Source organism: Temnothorax longispinosus, chromosome 7 (assembly GCF_030848805.1).
Source record: "Temnothorax longispinosus isolate EJ_2023e chromosome 7, Tlon_JGU_v1, whole genome shotgun sequence".
NCBI lineage: Eukaryota > Metazoa > Arthropoda > Insecta > Hymenoptera > Formicidae > Temnothorax > Temnothorax longispinosus.
The window spans coordinates 5764961-5792143 of NC_092364.1; the positions used below are offsets into that span (position 1 = coordinate 5764961).

General features: G+C 33.5%; 2 long non-coding RNA genes and 1 pseudogene across 2 annotated transcripts; 1 reads left to right on the forward strand and 2 right to left on the reverse strand.

Moving 5' to 3' along the window:
* Positions 1–374: 374 nt before the first annotated feature.
* On the reverse strand, positions 375–3454 carry LOC139816462 (uncharacterized). Its single transcript, XR_011733021.1, has 4 exons — positions 2463–3454; positions 814–1101; positions 575–717; positions 375–498 (listed from the first exon to the last, which is right to left on the reverse strand). It is a non-coding gene; the product is annotated as an uncharacterized lncRNA (long non-coding RNA).
* Positions 3455–8378: 4924 nt separating this feature from the next.
* Positions 8379–15312, reverse strand: LOC139816733 (uncharacterized; annotated as a pseudogene).
* Positions 15313–16996: 1684 nt separating this feature from the next.
* On the forward strand, positions 16997–23528 carry LOC139816491 (uncharacterized). Its single transcript, XR_011733028.1, has 3 exons — positions 16997–19911; positions 22839–23242; positions 23427–23528. It is a non-coding gene; the product is annotated as an uncharacterized lncRNA (long non-coding RNA).
* The last annotated feature ends 3655 nt before the right edge of the window (positions 23529–27183 follow it).

Consider the following 27183-nt stretch of genomic DNA (forward strand, 5'->3'; position numbering starts at 1 on the left):
TTTTTTTACCCTGCAGCCTGTAACCATGGGTCGTTTATACCAGTTACAATTTTCAACTAAATAGTTGAATTAAATAATGATAATAGAAAATTCTGAAAAAATTCATATAGTATGTTCCATGTTTCTACTAAAAGCCCCCACAAAGCAATTTTAAATATTGTTAAGTTTAGTATTTTTTATGATTAATGTTTGGTATGAAAAACGGGTCATTTACGAGTTTCGTAGAAAAAGCTCGGATATGAAAGACTCATCGTAACAAGATTAGGGTTAATTATTATGTTAAATATAAGAAAAAATTTAACCAAATAAAATCTTACCAAGGTGTCCAATTTGCGATGTGGATATTTTTCCACCACTTCAGAAATTTTTTTCGTATCATTCTTAATCCATTTTCTCCGTTCAGTGAAGGTCTCTTTAAGTAAATACCGCACGTGAGGAGTATCACCTTTGTTCTTTTCTAACTCTTTTAATGCAGTTTCTATGTCAGTTTGTATAGGCCTGTAATAAAACAATTAATTTAATAAGAAACTTGAATTGTGCAAATTTTGAAATAATGGGTGAGAAAATAATTTACTGTTTATCTGCGACTACAGATGCCTGCCTGATGATTTCTGCATACGCAGATCTAACTGGCTTAGGAGAGGCATTATTGTATCTTCTCTTGATATTAGCTTTCCGGTTTCTGATGCATGTGCTTAATTGTGTTTTTACTATACCCTGTAAATAATAGACCATAATACAGACATTACAGAAATATATTAACAAAGAAAATAATGAAACACAAACTTTTCATCTGTAAAAATATATACTTACACAACCACCTTTGCCACCTTTCAATTCAGGATAGGCTGCAACGATGCTTGAAGCGTATTATAGTAAGTAATCTCTTTTTGTAGGTTGGTTGTTAGTTATAACTGATAGATGAGTAGCCCAAAAGTAAATAAACGTTTTTTGTCCTTTTAATATTCCAATTGTTTTTAGTATGTTTTCCAGCTCGGCTGTTAATTGGGGAAGAGGTGCTGGATTCGGTACTGTGTCTGAACCAAACTCGTTTATTTGATGACATTTGTTTGATGTTTTTGAGTTTGACTCAATATTAGCCTGAACAACACAATGCAGCCCAATAAACATTGACATGATTATAATTATGTAGATTAGGGATGCACCAAATAGTAATTATTCAGCCAAATAGTAATTTTTAACTCAATTATTCAAGTTCTTAAGGAATAGAACGTGAAATAAAAATAAAACGTAAATATGAACGATGTCAACATTTATTATATTAATACAACAAATACACATATTGTGTTACTTAAATAAACAATGTCCATAATAAAAAACTAGACAATAAAATAATGTACTTGTTCCAATAAAATAAATATTCTAAAAAAGCTAAGAATAAAATAAAAATTTTCAGCATTAATAAATTAAAATCAGTCATTCCGATAAAATACAGCTTTTGAATATATTAGTATCCGTCACATTACGCTAGAGACGTTTCAGTATATTAATAAATACCTAATGGTTAAATATATGTATATTGTAATATGACTAACACTATACTCTGTTAAATAAAAAATTGACCAGCGGCAGGACGAACACTACGTACGAGTTCTTTGTACATTTATTTCGTGCATGTCTATATACAGAAACTTTCTCTACAGCAGTATTACTCCTATGCGCGAGAACTGGTCAACTTTTCGTTGAATAGAGTATAATAATGTATCCAAAAACTGTACTTTATCGCAATGACTGATTTTTATTTATTAATGTTAAACAATTTTATTTTATTTTTTCAGAATATTCATTTTACTGGAACAAGTACATTGTCATATTCTCTGGTTTTCTATTACAAACATTGTTTATTTTAAGTAATGCAATATTATCTAATAATAAACGCTGTTAAAATCATTCATATTTATATTTTATCTTCTTTTCACATTTTACTGTTTAAGAACTTAATTTATTTAAAACTTATTATTCAGTTGCTGAATACCGAATAATACCGAATATTCAATACATCCTTAACACGTTCCGTGTCAGATCGATTTTTTGTTACATTCAGGCCGCGTGGGGCGTATACGCTATTGTGATTAATACTATGGTGATATGCTTCTGACGTATGCCTTACAATATCTATAATAATGAAAAATATATAATTAAAAAAGGGTGTAGAGTTTAAGATGCATTAGACAACAAAGCAAAAAATTTAATTTTTAACTTTAAAATAAATAAAAAAAAATTTGTTTTACAACGAGAATCGCCCATTGGCGTGAACGGAAAGTTCAGCGTGGGGCGTATACACCCCACGCGGTACAGAACGTGTTAATGCAAGTTAGAAATTGCTATGGCTGCGTTCCGTTTCACGCATATGCGCGCATTTATCTATATGTTACGTACACTATAGAAAAATGCGCATTATGCGTGAAACGGAATACAACCTATAATAAAGTAATGTGTACCTGTACGTCAGTTTTATCTGATACTAAATTTGCTGCATCTGCTTCTTGCTGGAACACAATAGGCATATCGATGATATTTACGTCCATAACCTCTACTGCTTCTTTCATCTCTTCGTTTTGTACACAATTCATATTTGCACTGTTTGTAGCAACAATAGATGCTTCAAAAGTAGAAATAACATCCACCAATAAGACTGTAACATCAGTGTCATTACATATTTTGTCGTCGTCTTCAATGTCGACGAGCCTGTTCTTTCCCGGAATAGCTTTTTGTATAGAACAATTTCTTTTCCCTTCATCATATTAGAATGGACATGATCTGAAGCACAGGGCCTTGTTCAAGGCTCGGCGCAAACACTCGGCGTCGGACAAATATTTTTCTTTTATAAATTTGATACGTTTGTATCGTTCCCCAATTATGCAAAAAACTTTACGTTCCATGTTCACAACTTCGTTTGAAGTTGAATGTATATCGAAATAGCAAAAAGTATTTGAAACTAAGGAATATGAAATGACTGGAATAAAAAATATATTAATAATAATAAACACGAAAACATATATTACACTATATAACACAAATATATATTACACTAAACTAAGTAAATGAGATCACTGAATTATATAACTGCAAGAACTAAATCAATGAGATCACTGAACTATATATTATACTGCAACAACTAAATCAATGCAACCACTTTCGAACTCGTATCACGGTCTTCTTCTTCTGATTTTACGTATCACGTCAACAGGTAACCAGCAGTGATGCAAACTCGAGCCCGCGCACGGCCGCTGGTAACAGTGGACTAGATCTAACAACGATCGTTGCTAAGCAACGATCTTCTTTTTCCACTCTTGTTGTCTCGCTCGCTCGTGATCGTCATATATTCGCGGCTTAAATGTGTAATGCCCGCTAAGCGTGTAATTCTATTATGCCGGGATTACGATGAATTTAACGTAACGGAACGCGACGGACGCGAAGTAACGTAACGTGAACTTAAGAAATTACGATCGCCGTAACGTGAAGCAGCGTGCATTTGAAAAATGATTTGACAGCGTGGTATGAATAGAAATTCACACCACGCTGTCAAATCATTTTTCAAATGCACGCTGCTTCACGTTACGGCGATCGTAATTTTTTAAGTTCACGTTACGTTACTTCGCGTCCGTCGCGTTCCGTTACGTTAAATTCATCGTAATCCCGGCATTAATGTGTTGTTTCTTCCAAATGTGTTAATCTACGGTTTGTGTATTAATTATACACACATTATATGCATTCAATTTACTGTGTTATAATCTTAACACACATGAAGTGTGTTATCCACTATTACACATCTCGTGTGTATACATCAGTACATTTCGTATGTCGTTTTAACACATCTACAACCGCAGCTGTGTTGTTAAAACACACCACACACAAATTAGTGAATTGTGTGTTGTTTTTACTTCAAAACACGTTATTTTTTACAGTGAATATTAAAACATCGTATATTATCAAGAACAACATCTGAACTTCGGTTGAGATCTCTCCCCCTTTTTCCGCTTCCTTTTTTCACTCGTCCCAGAAACGCTCGTTAACCCTTTCAAGATGGTATTAATTTAGGGGACAGTGGGAAACTTTTTATGTTTTTAGTTTTTTAAATCAATATTTACTTTTTAAATCAGTATTCACTTTTATGCTGTATCGCTGCAGCTTTCTGATTGATTAATTTTTATGTTTTGAGAATCCATATTAATTTGGATTTCTCTTACTTGGCTCCTTATTCTGCTCCACTCGACATGCTTATCAGAGAGCGCCTCATTCAGAGAGCGCAGCCGAACATTTTTTTAAAAGCATTGATAAGTACTGCTACCTGGTATCTTTCTCTCTTATATCCTAAATTGCAAGTTGGCCCATACTCCGATTTATAGAGGGACTCTATCAGAGCCCCTCTTAAAAAAGAAATGTATATAATTTTACGAAACAATGAGAAATTTATTTTCTCAAAATTAGTTTTGAGAATTAAAATTAAAATTATTTTTATTTAGGGAGAATACGTTTATAACTGTTATTTAAAATCTGATTTAATTGATATTATTTAATTCTTGTTTATATACAATTGTAGTTAAGAACCTGATTTAAAGGAAGGATTAATTCCTGTTTCAAAGATTTGTTGAAGTTAAAGTATATAAGTCAGAACTTGATGAATTTGCTCGTGTAAAAACTGTCGGTACACTCTAAGAAATATGGGTGTGAATTTAACACCAATGGTGTGAATCGTAATACCCGTCGTAAGCGGTGAGATCCCAATTTTTCCGACTTTCTTTTATAAAATCTCCACCAGTCGACAAACAGTGCCGTATTGAATTCTTCCTGTCGTTATTAATATTGATTTTTATTTTATAAATGGAGGGGTAAAAATCACAGTGGTGTAAGTCAAACTTTTCTAAATATTTTCTCGTGTGCATAGATGCAATTTATATATTGTACAGATTGCATCTTTGCACACGAGAAAATATTTAAAAAAATTTGACTTACACCCCACTGTGGTTTTTACCCCTTTATTTATAAAATAAAAATTTTTTAAAATGTAGTTTTATAAAAAATATATACGCATTTTATATGCAATATACATAAAAATTGCTTTACGTCAAATATTAATGTTATTTTTTTACAAGTTTTTCATTTTGTCAGTTATAATTTTTTGAAGCACCATTGTTTCGTGCTCGGTCGGAGATTGGGAAAGAATTTCTATGAATTTAATGTTGTAGTATTAACACAAGAAAATTCAAAGACGAATAACCCTTATGAAAAAATACTAATCGAGTTTAAACGTTCAAATGTATATAGGTGTTTCATGAATGTTACACTCAATTTGATAGTCATTTCGGTTCATCAACGTAAATAAAAATAATGTATTTACTGATTTTACTTGTATTGCTATGTGTTTTCCATCAATAGCACCTATGCAGTGAGGAAGATTCCATTTTTCATTACATTCATCCGTTATACGCAACCAGTCTTTTTGATGAATGATTTTGGTGTAGTAGGATCTTCGACAGATACTCGAAGTGTCTTTTGTCTTCAGTTTTGTCCTCATTATTGAAGTTATTGTCAATTACATTGATAAAACTTACATCCCCAATTACTATTGTATTGTCAGTGATTATTCCATCATAATTCAGTTGCATGATAATTTTAACAAATTTCACTATCAGGGAAGCAGTTCTATAATTCTTCTTATCTAATCTAAATAAAAAAAAAAAAAGGAAGAAAATATGTATATGTATAATATTACCTAAATACTAAATTTTACATCAATTTTGTGTGCTCGGTGATTTGCGTTGATACTTATCATAGTATGTCAATCAGAGACTCGAATTTCAGTTCGGTTCCGGTTATATGGTTTAATAAAACTTCAAGTAATTGTTCCAGTTTCAGTTTCGGTTTCTTAGTAAAGAAAATCGAAACCGTTAAAATTGAGGTCTATAATTTAAATACTAAATTTCACGTAATTAGACATTTTTCTCTGACAAATTACTAATTTTTTAAGCAATGAGTTATTCACTTTTGCTTAAATATTAATTTTTACGTAATTAGTATTTTTTTGCTAATTAAATAAAAATTTAATTTGTTGTTAAGGCTGATTTATGCTGTATAATCGCTGATTTAAGCCGTAATCCCTAAGAACTTTCCAAAAGACATTGGACATTGCCATGCAAGTTTTTATACTCTTTGATTGCTGCTGAACGCATTTCCTCCCATGAGTTTAAATTTCCGAATATTGCATAGGCATAATTTGATGAATAGTCATTAATTGCAAAATTCAATGCTTGACTAAATTTTTTTGAGTACTTTATTTTGATACATAGTACGAACCAAAGATATTTGAAAAATATCATTCAGCATCTTTTCTTTGTTCTTTATGTATTTTTTTTATCGCTGTAGAGCGCTTCTTCTCCCATGCATTTAAAATTTCAAATATTGTACCTATAAGCATCTGGTCAGTCATTAAGTACAAGTGCTTCATCAAATTTTTTGGAGTACTTCAGTTTTGTGCACAGTACGTATCAAAGATACCTGTAAAATACGTTTTATTAAAATTTTATTCAGATAAAATAAAAAGATAAAAAAAAAAAATCGCATATCATCGCTTCTAGGCTTCATCGTTTTTCATTTTCAATTGCTTTGCAGTCATTCGAATTTGCCATATGGTGGAATAACTGGTTACACTGAATAAGTAACACAGTAACACAGCGCGATCAGACGGAGTAGAAACGTTTTGCATCGACGATATGTTCAGATATTTTCGGGCGAAACGTAATTTTACGTTTTTTATAGGATATTTGAAATGGATCACGCCGTATGCGAAAAACTTTCGTTTAAATCGGCGAAACAGAACAGAGTGTCTTTGTAGGGACACACTCTGTATATGAACATTATGTACACGGGCATTGTATGTATATGAACATATGCTCTCGGTGTTATTGATATTTTCATTTGACCGAAAGTGAATAATAAAAAATTACAAACTTTTACTATACATGTACTATTGATATTTACAATATAAAATGTACATATCCACATATGGAGGGGTAAAAAGTCATATGCTTGTCTCAAAGATTAAGCGATGCATGTCTCAGTGCATGCCGAATTAAGGTGAAACCGTGAATGGCTCATTAAATCAGTTATGGTTCATTAGATTGTACCCACATTTACTTGGATAACTGTGGTAATTCTAGAGCTAATACATGCAAAACAGAATACATGTAAAAACTACAGTGGTGTAAGTCAAAATTTTTAAAATATTTGACTTACACTACTGTGGTTTTTATCCCTCCATATATGTACTGTTTGTATACATATATTTTTAATATAAAGTAATAAATATATTTACAGTAAATTTTTTCTCAAGTGTACAAAAACAATATTACAAAATCAAAATTATGTAATTTTGAATGTTAAGAATGTAAAATGAGCTTCTCCATTTTTTATTACGGGTCTATTTTTGTGAGAACGCATTCAATATATTTTTTTCGTCTTTCCGATTTTAATTTACAAATGATACATATGATACACGGAAAAAAATTTACTTGTTTCAAGTGAAATTTCATTGCTTTAAAGAAAAAAATTGCTCCAATAGTCCCTCACAGGAATTTACTTGTAGAAAGAATTATCTTTTTAAATAAAAATTATATGTTATGAAAAGAAATGAAAACAAAATAAGAAAATGTTATCTGCGGGGAATATTTATATTTCTTGAAACAAGAAATATATATTTCTCACGAGTAGTAATCTTATTTTTGAGGCATTGAAAAATTTTTTTGCATTGAAAATATCGTTTCTTGCACTCAAAAAAATGTTTTGCAAGTGTAGATAGAATTCTAGGTGGCACAACAAAAATGTATCGCTGTTTTTTGTATCTGTTAAAATATTGTTTGCCACATCTAGAATTTATAGCAGCAACATTCTAGTAATATCTTTTGGAAAATTTAGGTTCCATTACTAAATATTTATCACTGCATTAGATAAATATGAGTTTCGATACTACAGCTAGAACGATCTTTGTGAGAAATATAGCTGTCGATTATAACTGCAGCAGCGAGACAATATAACAACATATTCAAGATGTCATAGCTAATTTATTTTTGTAGCTGCAGCTAAATTAATTGTATACTTTTTTAACGTATACCTATGCAATATGGCTGCGTTTGGTAATAGAAAAAGCAGCTTTGCAATTATAAGATTTTTTAATATGATTGGTTTATACGCATTTATAGATCCATGGGAAACTATAAGGGCAAGAACCAATCATATTAAAGAATCTTACAACAGTTGCAAAACTGATTTTTCTGCTTTTAACTATAAGGAAAGATGTAGTGTAAAATGAAATACCACCTTATTAAAAAAAAAAATACAGTTTATTTACCTTGTTACAATTATAACTATATTACAACTATACCTAATAACTAAAAATATAATGCTTTATTACATATTCTTTATAGTTGCTAAAGTAAATGATGCAATGTAACATATTGCTTTCCATCATTGCCTTTACAAAACAACAAAGGCAAATAATCTAAAAGATTAGTAGCTAGAATTGATATTATTTTGGCAGTATTAGTAACGTTATAAGCATGAAAATGTTCACTGTACATTGTACATGAAAGGACATTGCACACGAGGCAGACATTGCCATTATGATTTACTAATACGGAGGAAATAATACCAAATTCAGGTCCATTATCATCATCCACTTCAATTGCAACGCACATTCCCTTTTTATATAAAGTTCCTTTAAAGATGACAAAAGCATGTTGCATAAAGCCATTAGAAAAACTTATTGGAAGAAATAACGAATTATATTGTAGTAATCTGGTTTTTCTTTAGGTCTTACTTCTAATAAAGTATGAAGTCCCTTTCGAGTCATAAATCGGTAAGCACACCGAAGTTGTTGTTTTAAAGCTAAAGTAAAAGCAATATTTTTCCTAGAACGAGTAGCTTTAGCGTCTTGCACAGCTGGCTGATGATTGGCTTCAAACCGATCACATGCTAAATTAACAAGAGCACCAGACCGAGACAAAATTGATGGATAATGAACCATATGATGGTGTTTAGGTTTCAATGTATCTTGGAAAAGAATAACATACAAACGATGATGTTCACTAATTCTCTCCTTCAATATCTTAATCATTTCTTTCTGCATTTGTCTACACAAAACAATTTCAATAATATCACGAAGAATTAAGTAAAACTTCCATACGGGATCATTATCAGGAACAAGGTCACCTACAAGTAAAGCAAAGATACGAACAAAAGTGCGCATCTCACTGGCAGTCAGTTTCACTGATTTTTTCCAAAGAGCCTTTTCTTTAAACTCAGTAGGTTTATTAGTAATAGTTTTATCATAATTAAATGTAATGAGTCGAAAGTTAAGTGTTTCAACAGTAAAGTATTTCTTCACAAAAATTAAATGATAGAGAATGTGACCCATATCGTAAATACAAGTACCCTCAAAAATGTCATGCATAATGTTAACACTTGGATTGTCAGTTACTTCAAAAGTCTCTACCTCGTTTAGGACAGACTCTTCACTGACTCCAGTTAAAGATACGTTACCAATTTTGCAATCTATTTCGTGCTATAATTTATTCCTGAGTAAACTTGAATCTTCCTCTGTTTGAATATGAATTAAAGATCTATGAGCATGGCACATACGACATGGAAAATTTGCAGTAAATCCCTCAGCAAAACCAAGCATTGAATGGAGAGCTAAATTATCAGTCACTTGAAGAGTCATAACAAAATAGACTGTGTGAACAACATTATTTATAATAATTTCGATACCATTATTGAACAAAAAGTTTAACTCTTTAATAAAAATCCCGAATGTTCGCTTATTTCCATAATTAGTACGATCACACGTGTTAAAAAGTAAAGCTAAGAAAATATTATCTAAAGAACCTTGAAATTCTGAGGGAAAGCATGCTATTTTCACATAGACAGCACCAAGTTTAGCACTGTGATTTCCAATTTCTTTATCAACTTCAAAGTCATCATAAAATACAAAAAGAGGAATTACAAGTTTCTCACCAAATAAAATTTTTTTATTTTGCCAATGAGATCCATGGATATAGTCAGCAAAAAAATCCTCACATGAAGTTTCACTTAAAACATTTTTAATAACATTGAACACATTCGGTAGCTCTAGAAAAACTTTCAGAATTTTCCTCAAAGGTACATATTGTCCTTTAACATTATCAACCTCAACAAGTACTTTTCCATCAATTTTTTTTGTAAACATATCAGGAGCAATGTTATAGTTTTCAGGTGGAATATAAAACCCTAATTTTTTCATATATTGTAATCTTAAGTATTCTGATTTTAAATCCTCAAATGGACTTTTTAATACATTGAGTCGACAACAAATGTCATCAATAATATTAGAGTCAACATTTTGACTTAGACATATAGCTGAAATATCAGCAGATAGCAATGAGAGACTAGTGGACAAAAAATCAGTAACGTTTTCTACATATTCTTGAATCATTTTACGGGGGCGACCAGGTTTACTGTACAGTTCTGCTATTAGCATGCTAGCAAAAGTCGTGATTTGATCTTTCAAAAAAGTTTCATTGAGTAGACATTTGTCGTGGGAAGAAGTTTCTTGTGTTGAACCATCAATAGATGAAGAGAAACTATCATTTCTGCACTCATTATTAGTCGTCTTGTTATTACTAGGCAATATATTAGAATCATTAAATGCTCTTTCATGAACATTTTCATTATTATTCGCAAAATCTGGCACAGAATCTGAAGTATTATCAGTAGGGGCATGAAACTTTTTTAAATGACGTCTAAAGCTACACCAGTTAGAACATCGTTGGTGACACCCAACTTCAATGCATTTGAAAACAGAACGGTTATCATCGAGCTTATGAATAAGTCTTAGGTGTCGGTGTAAATGATTTATTTCGTGTAACTTAATTGCACATATAAAACAGGACGGCATTTTGTTAAATGGCATTGAAGTAATCAAGAAAAATAAAAAATAAAAATAAAAATAAAAGTTTTTGATTTTGGCATATTACAGCAACATATATATAAAGTAAAGAATTCTATCGCTGTAAAACCCGCAAATAATATCTCTAAATACTGTAAATATTAATTCTAAATATTAAATAGATGAAAAAAATAAAATCGCAGTATTCTTAAAATTTGCGTACAAAAATTGGAAAATATGCTTGCATGTTTTATAGAGAAAAACCAGAACATTCAAAAGCTGTAGAATTACAAAAAGTCTCGTATTCTACTCACGAGAAAACTTTTTAAATAATTTTGGAAGTTGAGCATCAGACTTCCATTCATCAAATTCAGTTGTTAACTCATACAGTTTTTTTTGAATAAGTCTCCACAAACGATAACTCGGGAGAATACTCTAGGTGAGCTGCGTTAATAATCTTGAAGCACAGATCCAAAGCTCTTACTGGGGATTGAACGAGAAATTGTGTCTCTGTATCAAGAATTACATAACAGGCATCTATATCATTCACAGATGATCCACAAACAAGAACATATGGCTGTATAGTAATGCCCCAATTAATCAGTTTTTTTTTCTTTCCTGGATAAATGTTTGAAGTTTTCCAACACTCTAGAAATAAAATATACTATTGAAATAAAAACAATAATAAATAAAAATATTTTCTGTCTTTCATGTGAACATTTTTGAAAGTTGTTTTTCTGAAAATGTTCAGATCAAAGACAAAAAATATGTACATAACATCACTTTTGTAAATACTCACTTCAATTAGTGAAATTACTCCTTCCTGAATTTCTGTGTGAGGTGGCCTCCACGTACGACCAGATTGGCGGGCAACGGTCACAACAGTGTCCAAATAACAGAGTGACAATAGTGCTACTAAATTCCTAGTCTTTGTTAATAAAGGAAAACGTTATTGACAGTATAAAAGGTAATTTTAAATCCTAAAAAATGCTGTTTTTTAATGGAAATATAATTATGTTCTTAATATTACCTTCTGAAATATCATCACTTGTTGCAAGTAGCAAATTATCTTTTAGGGCCTCGCATTTACTTTCTTCGTCTGTGAGAGCTTGTATAATACGATCACAAAAATCTTTATAACAGTTGTAAGCCTTAAGTTTTTGTTCAGGATACAGCAAATCAAAATCTATTTCAAACTGAAACAAAAAATATCATGTATAAATTGAACTTATCATGTGATAAAATACAGAGTAGTAAATAATATTAAATATTAACCAAAGTGTATCCAAAGTTTTCCTTGAGAGCGGGAAATTTGTTTGTATAAGTTGAAATTTGTGTAGTTTCTGGAATTGTTCTGCTTTTTTGCTTGCTTTTAACATTAGCATTTCTCTTGTCATTGTCTTTGCCTTTATTTCTGTTTGTAACTCGAGATTGGGCATGTAATTTTGCAATTCTTTGTTTAGAACTATCCGTCCAATACTTTACTACTGTTGACCAAGGCTCTATGTTCAGTTCAAGAAAGTTTAGCTTTCCTTGTACATCATCATCTACTTAAATGAAATAAAACCATAGAATAAATTATAAAAATATAAACAAGAAGAGTTTAAAGTAAACACCTAATATCCATTGTCCATTATCAGACTAAAAAAAATACAAATAAAGAAACCACACAACCAACCTTCTGAATCATCTAAAGAATCTGAGTCTAACTGATTCTTGTTTCGAGTAATAATGCCAAGCGCTTTTGAAATCTTTCCGAATAGAATAGTACTTAGTAATTAATTTGCCTTTGGCCACAAATTTCCTTCCATTTGAATACTTGTATGGAATGAAATAAAGCTCCTGCCAAAATAAGATCAGCGTTAATGCAGTATATACACAAAAAATACTTATTATACATTTGATAATAACAAAGCCCACTTATGATTAGCACTACTTACACTATCTTCTTCAGGAAATATATGTTGTATGGCACCTACAAGTTCAGCGAAGCCTTCAGTTGAAATCCTGAGAATAAAGAAATATAAACATTGTAAGAAAAAGAGACAACTTAAAGAAACTTAACAAAAAATAATTGTAGGAGAATCAATTTAAAATTATAAAATCAATAGGCTTACTTTTCACATTTGCTCAATTCATCTTCAATAATAATTTCTGTTAATTTGTTTCTATCCTTATCATGCTTTAAACAAGGGCCTTGCTTCGCCAGTTGCAATATACATCTACCCGCAGCTGTTTTATTTAAAAGATGTCGAAGTTGCTAACAAGAAAGATTCAAAATTTTTGGAAAATGTTAACCAAATATTTTAAATATACAAAGGCATTGTATGCAAGAACACTGTACAACATCAGATTATTGATAACTTACTTCACCTCGTTTCACATTCGGTTCATTACTTTGTCGACTCCTTTTTTGTGAAGAGATATTTTTTTACGTTTGCTGACTATCTTCTAATGATAAATTTGAAGTATCCTGTGTTGAAGAAATATTTTTTGGCGTTTGTTGACTATCTTCTAATGATAAATTTGAAGTATCCTGTGTTGAAGAAATATTTTTTGGCGTTTGTTGACTATCTTCTAATGATACATTTGAAGTATCCCTCGAAATACCCTGTGTAAATAGAATGTTTAAAAATAGAAACATTTTTTTTGAAATAAATGTTTAAGGTAAATATTAAAGCATCCTTACTGGTTGAGGTGAAAGAGGAATAGTAATCTCATTTATATCTTTACTATGTAATTTTTGAAGATCATTATTATCATTCTGAAAAAAATAGAAAAAATTATAAGCAAAGTGATAAGTCATAGGAACGATAGGAACCTTTATTTATAGAGAGATTTTATGTTAAAGAGATATATTTTATGTTAAAAAATTTAATGTAAATTGTAATGAAAAGAAGAAACTCAGAATTGTAATCTTAAACTGTAATGAGACATTTCTGAAATAAACTTTCTCAGATTTTATTAAAGACACTGAGACACAAAGTAATTGTTACAAGGTTTTTTACAGAAACCTATGTTGAATTTACATTTGTGTGCAGTCTCTGCAAACATATTAGATTATTAGAAATCATATGAATTTTTTTCTCGTATTTTGCATCAAAATAAATTAAGTTTTCCGCATGCCACATTCATGTTATTCATATTTAATAGATCAGATTAGTAAAATATACCGAAAATTTTCTTTTCTCTATTCATACATTAATAAGCACCTATTAATCTTTATAAAATGTCACACGGTTTAATTGAAAATATAAGACATGTAAATTTTATTATAAGAAATAAATAATTAATTTACAAGAAAAAAATTCATATATCGTTTTTCGTTTTTATCGTCATCATTCAATATATCTGCAGTGACTGATTAGGTGCCTTAAATATTTATTGTAATTGTCAACACAAACTAATGATGTCATACCTCTATTGATACAAATTTGCTCTCCTTCGTCAATTCTTTTACATTTTTGACAAATCTCATTCTATGGCCAGGGACTGGAATGACAGCATTTAATACATCCTTCCATTCAGGTAGTAATAGAAGTTGAAGTTCACCAACTTCTATACAATTACCTACAAAATGTGAACATTTAGCTATGAGATAAAACACTTGTTTTACGTCAAAAAATTTATCTCTAGAGAAGACCAATATACATATAAAATCATATAAAGTATAAATAGTATCTATATGTATATGTAGTTAACTTCTATGTAACATTTTTTGTTAATAAATATAGATATATGTATTCATGTCACAGATTAATCTGTGTTCATGTCTTATACACATTGTATGTCGTATATTTTCTAAATTTACATCCGAAAATGGACTTTATGATATTTGATAAACATTTATAATTATTTGTTGATATACTAACTATATAGAAAATAGAGAAAAATTTTTATTTTTATTTTTTATCAAGAGACACAGTAGTGTCTCGTGCCAAGTACACGCGGAGCGAGACCGATTAATATAACCTACGTTAAACACGAATAATGGCATGTGAAAAAACTATTTCAACAATTGCGATAAATTCATATCTAATATGATTGCAATAAGTAATGAGAAAACTTAATGGTACTTATTTTCGTACTTACTTTCAAACGCCGATGCGTATTCACTGAGATTCCAGTTTTTTAATAAGTCCTGAATCGTCAATTCCAGTTCAATAACCATCTCATGTGACATGATTATATATAATGAACACTTCACAATTAGAATACGTGCGTGGATCGGCGGCTCGCCGTTATTCACTGTCGTCGTCGTCGTCGTCGTCGTCGTCGCCGCCACCCGGCCGTCGAGTTCTCCCTCGAACGAAGGCTGTGTTCCGATATTCACTGCAATGCACTGCCAGTACTGAAAATCTATACACGTGACGTAAATTATAGCTCTTCAGAACTGGCAGTGAATATCGGAATGCAGCCGATCACCTACGCTGCTCACTTCGCGCGCGAAAACTGCCATGGACTGACTGAACCGGCACAGTCTTGCATCCTGCACGCAGCACGTGAAACAGTTGAGCGCGAGAGATTCTTAAAAACAGCTAGACGGATTGGGCGCATTATATAAACTGTTTTGATGTGAGGATCATATATTCATTTGTCTCGCTTGCCGAATCTTTTCTGTGTACCATAGTCAAACTTTCTAACAGATCTGATTGTGCTAAACATGGATAGGCGCCACAGAAAAACTGTCTTTCTACATTTCCACTAACAGTTCAGATATAAATTCTGTCTGTCATTTAGATTGATTAAGTGTAAGACATATGCGATATCACAGATTAGCTAATCATTTATCTACCTCAGTTAATTTTTTGCACCCAGAAAATTTTTACTGTACTTGCAAGACCATTTTTTTCAGTGTATACGGTAACAATATTTTCTTGCAGTAACGATGTATTTACTGCAATCAGAAATTAATTTTTTTGCAGCTAATAAATTTATTCTTGCACGGTTACAATATTTTCTTGAAATAAATACATTTTTACTTCGATAAGAAATTAATTACAACAAATAAACAGATTCTTACGCGGTTAGATTATTTTCTTGAAATAAATACATTTTTACTTCGATAAGAAATTAATTTGCTTGCAATTAAGAAACAGACTATTGCATTACGGTTACAATATTTCATAAAAATATATTTGCTGCTGTAAAAAATTAATTTCCTTTCAACAAATACACAGATTCTTGTGCGGTTACAATATTTTCTTGAAATAAATATATTTTTACTTCAATAAGAAATTACTTCACTTGCAACTTTTTTTTTGGACGGGGGGAAAATCCGCACGGATACCCCCTCCCCCGGGGCGGGGAGGGCGGTTATGTGGAACTCTAACCCACTAAAAACTTCTCGGTTGTCCCTCTCGGGGCTTTTATTGGTAAGTTCAATCATGTTTTAATAATAATAAAAAATGTAACGATTTTTTCAGAAAAAATCACAACTTTTTGAAAATGTGACCATTTCCGTAATTTTTTTTCGAAAAATCCCTTGTGACACGATAAAGAATCTCATTAGGAATATGTATAAAAAAATGAAGTTAATCGGACGAATGCTGAGGCAGTTATCATGCCCACCGTTTTGAAAAGTGGTGTTTCGAGAATAATGAGAAGCCGCTACATTTTTTTTTGTATTTTTTTTCTTAGTGTATGTTTTTTTTCCTGCAAAAGACACTCTTTACAGTAAAAAAAAAATTCAACTTAATTGGTCTAATAGTTTTCTGGCAATTCCTCAACCACTTTTCAGGGCCGAGAAATGTATATTGACCCCTTAAAGTAAAGTCATTACGGTGGGGCGCTGTCGCAACAGCTAACGCCCCTGGCGCGAGCACAAACAATCCTCGGGCCTGACCCGAATTCGCCCGAAATCACCCGGTTGTCGCGCCTACTGTTCCGAGTCGGAACTTCCGACATGCAAAGGTAAAACGCGCACGCGTTTCCTAATTCGCATATACCGCGCAACGCGTTACATCGCGGATCGATGTGATTCGTCACCTAACTTCGTGGATCGACGTGATTCGTCCTTCGTGAATCGTGAGGCAACGACCCCCACCGAGGGTCTCCTAACGGGACGAGGGATGATCGATAGCTATCGATCCGCGCTCTCTTCCGTTTCTGCCGTGCTAAGGAGAAAGTCGAGCCGGCCGTTCGTGGCAATTATATTATCGGGAGTGCCGAAAGTAATTGCGCGAAGTCCGTAATAGTTTCATCGCGAGCCGCACCCGCTCGAGTGGTCGCCGCGTGAAACATCTCATTGTCAGATAGCTTTTCCGTTCACGTGAACGGAGAGTAAGCCGGTTTTCGTCGCGCGCGTACCCGGTCGATTGATCCGCACGCGAATTTCGGAAAGTTGAGTGCGCTCAGTGCATCTGTGCAAAGGGTTGTATCGTGCGCCCAAGTTTTGTCGCGATCTGCACCCGCTCGATTGGTCGTCGCGCGAAACATCTCTTTTCCCGAGTTTTTGTCGCCCGTAATACGACGGGACGACGCACACAGACGGATCACGTGATCACCGCGTGCGGTAGCGTGATCCTTGGCGAAAGACCCGTGTCGACGGTGAAACCGTCCCACGACGCAAATCCGGTTTTCGCGAGTGCCTCTATCTCGAGCGTCGCGATCACCGAGCGTGAGAGTTGTCGATCATTTCTCATAAAATCAACGCCGGGAGTTCGATCCCGATATCGACCCCGCTCGCGGCCATCTTGTCGTGCCGCACCGTACATTGTGAACGCGGCTCTACCGCGCCTCGTACCTCTGTGATTTAGTGCGTAAAATTCGTGCCCGCTATCGCGTCGTCCCAGAGTAACCCAAGTGAGCCTGAGTCTCTCGCACGTCTCCGTGTTCGCGGTTGCTCATCTGCCTCGCGAGCAAGATATCCGATCGCGGGGGCGGTCATTTATCGCTCTTCAAGATCTCCGTTTCGAGAGTCACGCAGAGAAACCGAGCGACTCAAGATTTCCGCCCGACATTTCCGCGAAGGCTCAGCCCGTTCGGGTGCGCGAGAGTGCGAGTAGAGTGTATAAAACTGCAAAATAAATTGTGCTTGTCAATCAAATATAAAGGGCGTGGCTCTTGCCCCGCGCCCTGGTCAGGGTGGTCCCGGCATTCATTCGTGTCCCGAGGGCACCTTGGCAGGCCTTTTTTTTATGCCACAACAATAGCCTAAACTGTGCATGATTTTAATAGGGTCGTTGCATAAAATTTTTTTATTAAGCGGTCTGATAGATCATGGCATACTTTCTTTGTAAACTTTTTGAATTTTTGCAATATCTTCAAAATTGAAGAAAATAGTACACGAAAATGTGCGTGACGTCATAATGTTGTTGCGAAATCTTTTGAAGTTGCCGTCATCAAAGAAACTTTAGAAAGCTATAACTTTCTCAAATTTAGGTTTTTTTTTTAAATTCAAAAAGTATTAAAAATCGGCTTAGATTCTCTACATTAATTATGGATACCGCTTAATAAAAAAATTTTATGCAACGACCCTATTGTTTGTTGAAAAAATTTTTTTTTCTCATTTTGATTTGTCAGTCTTTTGTCAGTCTTTTTGCCTTTGAATATCAAATCAAATATTATTCATGACTTTTGTATTACGGTCCAGCTAAAATTTAAATTTTTTTATTTCTTTGATTTTGTCTAATATTTTACTTGATGCTTTGCTTTTTTCTTTGCTTGATTTTTCAAGAAAATCAAAAACAGTCATAAATGCCAGTGTCTGCCAGCATACTTTATGTGATCCTAAAGGATTATTTACTAAATTTACTTCGATCTCGTCCAAAAGGTATTTTTATGTTTTCAGCGTTTATATCTTGAGATTTCCATATTGTACCTTGTGTTATTGACTTTATCACAGAATAATGTGTACAACTTTTCATAAAAGATATAATTTTATTAAAAACACGAGGCTTTTCTAAAAATTTTTTTAGCACTAAATTGAGAGGTATTGTAACAATATTCGTTTTTTTCGTTAATAGTTGTATAGTTTGTTTGCGTTTGCGTAATGAAAGAGAAGATGCAATAGTTATTTTCTTTAGCATAAATAAAAAACCATTGTCTTTAAAAAATTTAAGCGTCATGTGTTTGTGGTCGATCTTGAAAACTTGTAACGATTTTTTCATAACTTTTATTTTTCTACATAGATCTGTTAATTCTTCATATTCAGATTGTAATTGATTTAAGCAAATCGAGAAGAAGAATGTATTGATAGAAGACATAGTGTCATGAATAGTTTTTGTCAGTATTTTCTGCAGAATAAAACCGAGCTATAAATTTGCTTGCAAAATACATAACATTATGTTGAAATTTTTGTACATTTGTTTTATTTTTTTTTTCAGTCTTTCTTTTAGTCAAGTTATCGGAATGTATGGAATCACTATCATGCATGTTGCTCAAATTATACTCGTGCTTATGGTCTTTTAATAGAACGAGAAAGTGATCTGTAGCGCAATTCGTATTCTAGGCAAATTAAAATATAAATTGAATCGAGTCCATTATATTACGATAAACGTTGATTTTATATATCTTGGTGTTTGGAAATATTAATTATTCACGAAAGCAATAACAACAAAATAAATTTAGAAAATTTTATATTCGTATTCAGCAATCTCTAACATTTAAAAAAATAATTAAATTAAATATGTTCTTCTCACACACAAAAAAGATTAAACTAAAAGGATTAATTAATATTTAATCTAAATATATTATAATAAAAATTATAATAGCAAAGCTTTTGGAAGTGGTGGACAAACCAGTTTATATTTTTAATGCAAACTTTATCTCGAATTTTTATATTCGCGCGTTGTCAGTCATCAAAGGATTTTTTCTGCAGATATTTGAAGACTGGTGGATAGTGGATTTTCTCGTGATTGAGCGCATACACGATTCTCTCTATTTAGATACTAACTTTTTGAATTCTGTTATACTGAGACTTTACTTTGGAGTATGGCGAACTCTTTGTTAATGAAGTTTTTAACAAGGTAAGATTTAAGATTATGCAATATAATTATAATTTAATTATTGTTTGGAAATATTATATGTAGATAACATTAACATAATTTTGCTCCCTTATAGAGGAAACTTTGTTTTCGTAAAAAAAAATTTTTTTTAAAGTATTTTGGGCAAAGTGTTTAGAATGTTCTAAAACGTCGAAAAATAACTTTTGTACAAAATGTCTGTGTGTATGTATGTATGTATGTGTGTATGTATGTATGCTTTTGTTGTCCGTATATGCTCTAACTTCTGTAATTTTTGAAATATCGGGATGTTTTTTTTTTAATCGATAGAGTATCATTCAAGGAAGGTTGGTATTGAATTTGGCGATGATCGGTAAAGGGGTTCTTTTTTTAAAAAATTTTGAATTTTTTAAAAAATGTCATGGTTGCTCAACTTCCGCAAATTTGGAGATATCGATCAATTTCTTATTTTATTATATTTTTCAGTCTTTTCTACCCCTATTTCATATATAATTTTATAAGATTTGGTTGATTAGACCCAGCTTTATACGCGATCAAAGGTCCCTAATTTTTAGAAAAATGTCTGTAATAGCTCTAACTTCCGTAAATTTTAAGATATTGGTCTATTTTTAATTTTATTATATTCTTCAGCCTTTTTTATTTTTACTTTATATATAATTCTTTAAGGCCGGTATTTATAGTCGGGTCTTATATTCAAGATCGTCTTAAGTATAGTCTTAAGGCGTCATCAGCCAATCAGAGGGCCGTATTAGCATCTTAAGACATCACTTGCTCTATGAGGAAGCCAAGTGCAAATTTCTAATTTGCACCATTTTGCTTCCTCATAGAGGAAGCTTTGTTTTCGTGAATTTCGTATATGAACCTTTGATTACGTTTAAGTTGGGTTTAGTCAACCAAATTTAAAAAAAATTATATATAAAATAGGGGTAGAAGAAACCAACAAAGAGATTGGTTTTTGAGTTTTTTCTGCCAATATGTTTAGATTGTTGTAAAACGTCGAAATATCGCCTAAAAAAATGTCCGCATGTGTGCATGTGTGTGTGTGTATGTGCAGATTTAATGTCTGTGGTTGCTCCAACTTCCGCAAATATTGAGATATCGGGCTGTTTTTTTTTTAATTGATAGAGTATTATTCAAGGAAAGTTGGTATTGAATTTGGCGATGATCGGTAAAGAGGTTCTTTTTTAAAAAAATTTTGAATTTTTTTAGAAATGTCCGTGGTTGCTCTAACTTCCGCAAATTTGGAGATATCGATCTATTTCTAATTTTATTATATTTTTTCGTCTTTTCTACCCCTATTTCATATATAATTTTTTAAGATTTGGTTTAGACCCAGCTTTATACGCGATCAAAGGTCCATAATTTTGATCGCATATAAAGCTAAGTCTAATCAACCGAATTTAAAAGAATTATATATGAAATAGGGGTAGAAAAAACCGAAATAAAAATTGTTTTTTGAGTTTTTGATGCCATTGGTTGATTAGTGCACACAGGCACACACAAAAAAAGTGGGTTAGCCTGTATACCAGACCAGTATATTCCTATGTATTTTGACCCGCTGAATCCGAATCCGAATTCAGAATTGTCAGTTTGGTTCTCAGTTCTGAGCAAACCTCAAAAAAAGTGTTCGTTTCGTTGAGTTTTGAGGTTTGCTCGGAACTGAGAGCTAATCTGACTATTCTGACTTCGGATTCGGATTCAGCGGGTCAAAATACATGGGAATACACTAGTGTAGTGTCTCGGCCAAGACACTTTTTATTTTTTGTGTGCCTGTGTTATTTTTCAAATAATTAGTAATTTATTTTTGATAAACTATTAAATTTATTTCTATTAATTAGTTTACAAAAGAAATTAATTCATTTCCACCTAAATACTAACTTTCACGAACTAGAAATTTTTTTCTGACAAATTACCAATTCTTTAAGTAATCTATGTATAATTCACTTTTACGTAAATATTATTAATTTTTATGTAAATAGTATTTTTTTGTGACTAATTACACAGGCACATAAAAAAATGTGCGGAGCCAAAAAAGCGACCTATATAGCATTGTAGTATTGGTCGAGAACAGTCGAAATCCAAATTTTTGGAATTTTCTGCTTACCAGTTTTTTTTTACCTTGAGTTTTGGGTTTAGGTTGAATTCTTCCAAGTTGGCTATTAAACATCTGAAATCTTTTTTTGAGCTGTAAAGTGGATTTTGTTATAGCTTTTATGTTAAAAAAGATTTTTCCGAGTTTCGAAAGCGAAAAAAATTTTTTTTGCAAAAGTTATTAACAATAAAAGTATAATGTTACAACACGATCAACATTTTTCTCGTGAACGGCTAAACGAATTTTAAAAATTCTGAGAAACATTTAGAGGTCGTTGACGATCGCCGATTTTTAAAATCAATTTTTTAAACAAAATGGCAACGAAATGAAACTCAAGTATGGACAATTTGTGAGAAAATGTCGTCATTTTTACGTAATTATTAAAAAATAAAGATCGATTTAAAAAAAGTAAGATCGTCAACGACTTCTAAATGTTTCTCAGCGTATTTTGTATAAATTTCAAAACGATCCATCGAGTGGTTTTCCAGATCTGATGTCCACCGCCGAACGTGTCGAAAAAAAACTCATCATCTGCCGGCGGCCATAACTTTTTTGTGTTTGGAAATTTTTTAATAAAAATTTTTTTTAAAGCTCTCAAAACATGTATCTTTAAGTACAAAGTTCGTTTTATTCCCACTAATAGTTTCTAGGTAGATGTAGCCCCTTAATACCGGGAGTGCCGAGGCAAATTGTCGCGCGATCATAAGCGACGATATCGTTTAATTAGCGATCGCAGTCTATCGTCGTATGTTTAATCTTGCAATTTAATCGTGTCTTAATATTTGGCGATCATGGGGGATAGATACAATGTTTATAAATCGATGATTTATGATTACAGTTAAACAAAATCGCCTGAGAAGCAACAAGTAGCGTCCACGCGACGGTCGCTCCTGGCGAGTGAAGTTGGCCATGTGATTTACGAAATTCTCTCCGCCATGTAAGACCCGCTCGTCGGCGCCGCGGCGTCTACCTGCGGGACATCACGGGCCGACGGGATCGTCGAGCGGATCGTGCAGGCATCTCCGACGTAATCCTTCGATCATCGTGTAATAAAGTACGCGCCGTGTCGCGAGATTAATACCGGGAGTGCCGTGCAAAGTGTCGCGCGATCATGAGCGACGATATCGTCGATTTTCGCTCGTGAATGTCGTGAGTGAGTGCGTTGACGGAGATGCGACATCGGTGAAGGACCACGGAGAGGAGGAGGGGGTCTGGGAGGCATCGGGCAACGGCGGAACGACCGTAAGGTGAATAATATTCGTTTATTATTTTGCTCTGTCCCGTGGCGGATTCCGTCACTTTCTCAAGCGCGACGTGATTTGCTCTTACATTATACTCGAATCATTAATTCATTACTCGTACAATACAGATATCGATTATCTTGGGCACTGCAATGCTTTAATGTAAAAATATTTGTATGTTTCAGATAATTTATCTGATCAACGTAGTATTACAACTCCGCTGTTGCGCATCGGCTGGTGAGTGATTTTTCTATTTTAATGTCAAGGCAACAATATTATTTTACATTCAAGAAATTCATATAACTTTAACAAAATTATATCACAAAGTTACGTTACCTAACTCAACCTAAGTGATATGTATGAATAAAAAAATTCAACGTAAGTGGTAGTAGCTTCAATTTTTCTTTAACAAAATTATTATATCAAATTTGTGTTACCTAACAACCCAAGTGACATGTATTTCAAAAAAAGATGTGAAATCTTTAAATTGCGCCAAATACAAAGAGTATATATATATATATATATATATATATATATATATATATTGTTAAATATAATTAAAGCTACTATTACTTGCGTTGGAATAGGAAGACCCTTGAATGGGAACACAAAAATATGTACCACATGGGTTCTATTTTTTAAAAATAGTTGCACAACAATTATCTTTCAAAGCAATAGATATATTCTCTTTGTATTTGGCGCAATTTAAAGATTTCACATTATTTTTTAAAATACATGTCACTTAGGTTAAATTAGGTAACACAAATTTGTGATATAATAATTTTGTTAAAGAAAAATTGAAGCTACTACCACTTAGGTTGGATTTTTGAATTTATACATATCACTTAGGTTGAGTTAGGTAATGTAACTTTGTGATATAATTTTGTTAAGTATTATCTCTCGACAAAAGTATGTCTAATTGACTACATCTCTATCATTTAATTCTAATTTATTAATCAGATATTTGTGTCGCGGTGGCTGCAGCAGTAGAAAATAGGCAATAAAACGATAAATTTTAACCAGATCCATGTATGTTCGTTCAAACCATATTCCGTGGTATGCACTAACTTTGAAATTGCATATTACTCTTTGTTACTCTTGACTTTTTCATAACTTTATAATATGTTTTTGTTACGTCAGGACCCCCGGAATTTAGGTACATTGGTTCGACGGATAGCGAAGGAAAGGCTATTCGAGGGAGGGGGTAAAGGAAGACGTAACGAGATCTCTATGGTATCTCGGGTTCACGCTGGAAGGGCGCGTGCCTCGAGTCGAATGCACTTTTCGGGAAAACTCTAGTCGTGGGGTCAACGTCCAGAAGGGACGCTATTACGCCTACTGAGAGTTTTCGTGCACTCGCGGTCCTGTTTTCGGTCAAGGATAATATCCCTATTACCGGGGATCGGACCTTGTGCGATTTAGAGAGGTAGTGAGGGGTGAGGTCTTATCTATAATGAGTAAACATTGAGTTTATTTTAATCAAATAATTACAACATTTATTGTAAAGGATAGTACAAATATTATTACAAATTAAAGAATCATTATTGTAATATACGTTGTATATAATAATTTGTGGAAGTGTGGTGTGTGGTGTGTGTGTTGACATTTGTCCTTGGTACAAATTCGGAAGATCGGGGAGGATTTTTATAAAGATCGATACTCTGCTCGTCAACGATACATTTGGTGAGTAGATTGGGAAGAATAAGTGCTGACTATGTATGTGTGAATATATAAAACGAGGGTTCAAACATTAATTTGGTAACATAGTTATTGGAATAAAATATTTAAATTTATAAATTCATGATTACGTAAGGGGCTATGATTACGATACAATGATTGATTAACGGATAGTTATAAATTTATACATTCATATACTATTTCTATAGTAGGGGATGGGAACGCGGGGAGGATTCCTCGAGTACTTCGATACTCGAGTCGGAAAAGGAGGGAGAGGGTGATCTGTCACGATAGAGGGTGGTGGAACTAGAGGGGGAAGGAATTCCGTCGAAAGGAACAGGGAAGAAGTTGCAGGGTGATCTCTCCCGGAACTCCGCAAGTTCCTCGGAAGGAACTGGAGAGTAGGAAGGTTCAAAAAGGGGGGAAGATTCTGGGGTATCGGGGAACACCCGATACGCAAGGGAACAACAGGCAGATGAGGAGATCGGGAAGAGGGAGAATCGGGGATAGCGAGTTCGATATGCGGAGACCGTTCGCGTCTTAAAATGAGGCTAGGAGCTGTTGCTCCACTATGCGGGCGCGCCTGTTCCGAAATAGCCGATTGCGGATAGTTATCCCAAGGACTTGCGGCGGTGATTTTCGACTTCACTAAAATTATTTTATGATTTTGAATTCGAAAAAGAGGGAGTTTTAAAGACGATTTTATATATAAATATATATACGTGTTCTCGTGTATGGTATTCACACACACATTATATATATGTATACTGTAGGGGCGTATGTAGATAACCGAGCGGGTATCTCGGACTTACTGTTGACGGCTGTGATCGGGGAATCTCTGAGGTGACTGCGCCGGATTCTTCCGGAGGTAGGTTCGGCTCGGTTCTGTGATGTGTCTTGACGCGCACAGAATCGACTCGCGACGCGACAGAAATCTAGTTTCACTTGAGGAATACAGCTGGATGATAGTTGACAAGTACGGCTGGTAAATATAATTTTAAGACGTCTCGGACTGGATCAGAAGTGACTCCAAGTGCGCAAAGTCGCGATTTTTATACAAATTAAGGAGGCGGGATTATGTTTAATCCGATTTGATTGGGTAGAGTTCTCTTCTGATCGTGACGTATGTTTCAATTTTCCGCCTATCCCGTGCCGACTCCCCAAAAATCGTCGTTGCCTATGAGCAGTTTTTAATTAGCGGCTATTCATTGGCGAGTACGTTATCATCTTGCCCTTTGACAGTCCCTTCCAGAGTCTTAATTTTATCAATCGCCGCGAGGCGTGGGTCTTAGGTCAAATCTGCGTTTCACGGAAAAGCGTGAGATCAGCCCTTCCGTGACCCGAGAGGTCACCCAGATCCTTATGGCGTTTTTAATTTATTGCGTCCTTTGCCACGAAATTTCGAGATAATTGAAATTTCGTGCTTCATTTCGTGGAATTAGATGGAATGCGACAACAAGTCTATAATTTGCCTATTTTATTAGGTTCGAGTCTTCTGGAAGGTTTCGTCATTTACCATTTAATGAGCGATGACAGTTGGAGTACATCCGCTTCGTCAATTGATAGCCGCTATTTTATTGATTTCCGTCTGTTTTGTGTGATGAGATGAGTGATTCCACGAAGAAGGAAATCGTGGAGTCAACAGGACGTAACATTTTCATACAATGAAATAAGCGATTTTTGGAACTATTGACTAATACATTTTGAGATTTTGGACACTTCTGGACATTTTAGACGTTATTTCGCTACGAACGACTTTCTTCTCAGACAAAAAATTTCACGAAAAATTAAAATTGTATGTCAAATTGATAAATTCAGGCAAATACATGTTGAAAATTCAGGAAATTTTTTTGAAATTATCCAACTGACTGACACAGCTATATGACATACTGAGATTAGTGATATAGATACGTGTTATATAGAAACATTCATTACATTCTTAAACTTATGTTCTGTTTTGATTTCTTTTGCCATTTTTACAGTATACATGTAGGTGAGGGTGGGCGGGGTGGACCTCGTTTCGCTTGGAAAATTTTCGGTATTTGTTCGCTGCTGATTTTCCACAAAAGCGGAAAATCTAGCATCCGACACTCTTAATTGCTCAATTAATCGAAGTAACAGCTCATTGATCGTAGTGTCACCCTGAGATTGCGATTGAGTGCCAGTGCCCACAGGAGTAGACATGCTTGCAAAATCAAATAATCGCGTCTTGCGGTAAAGCGCCAGACTCGTAACTCCGAGGAACCGGGTTCGAGTCTACCTGAT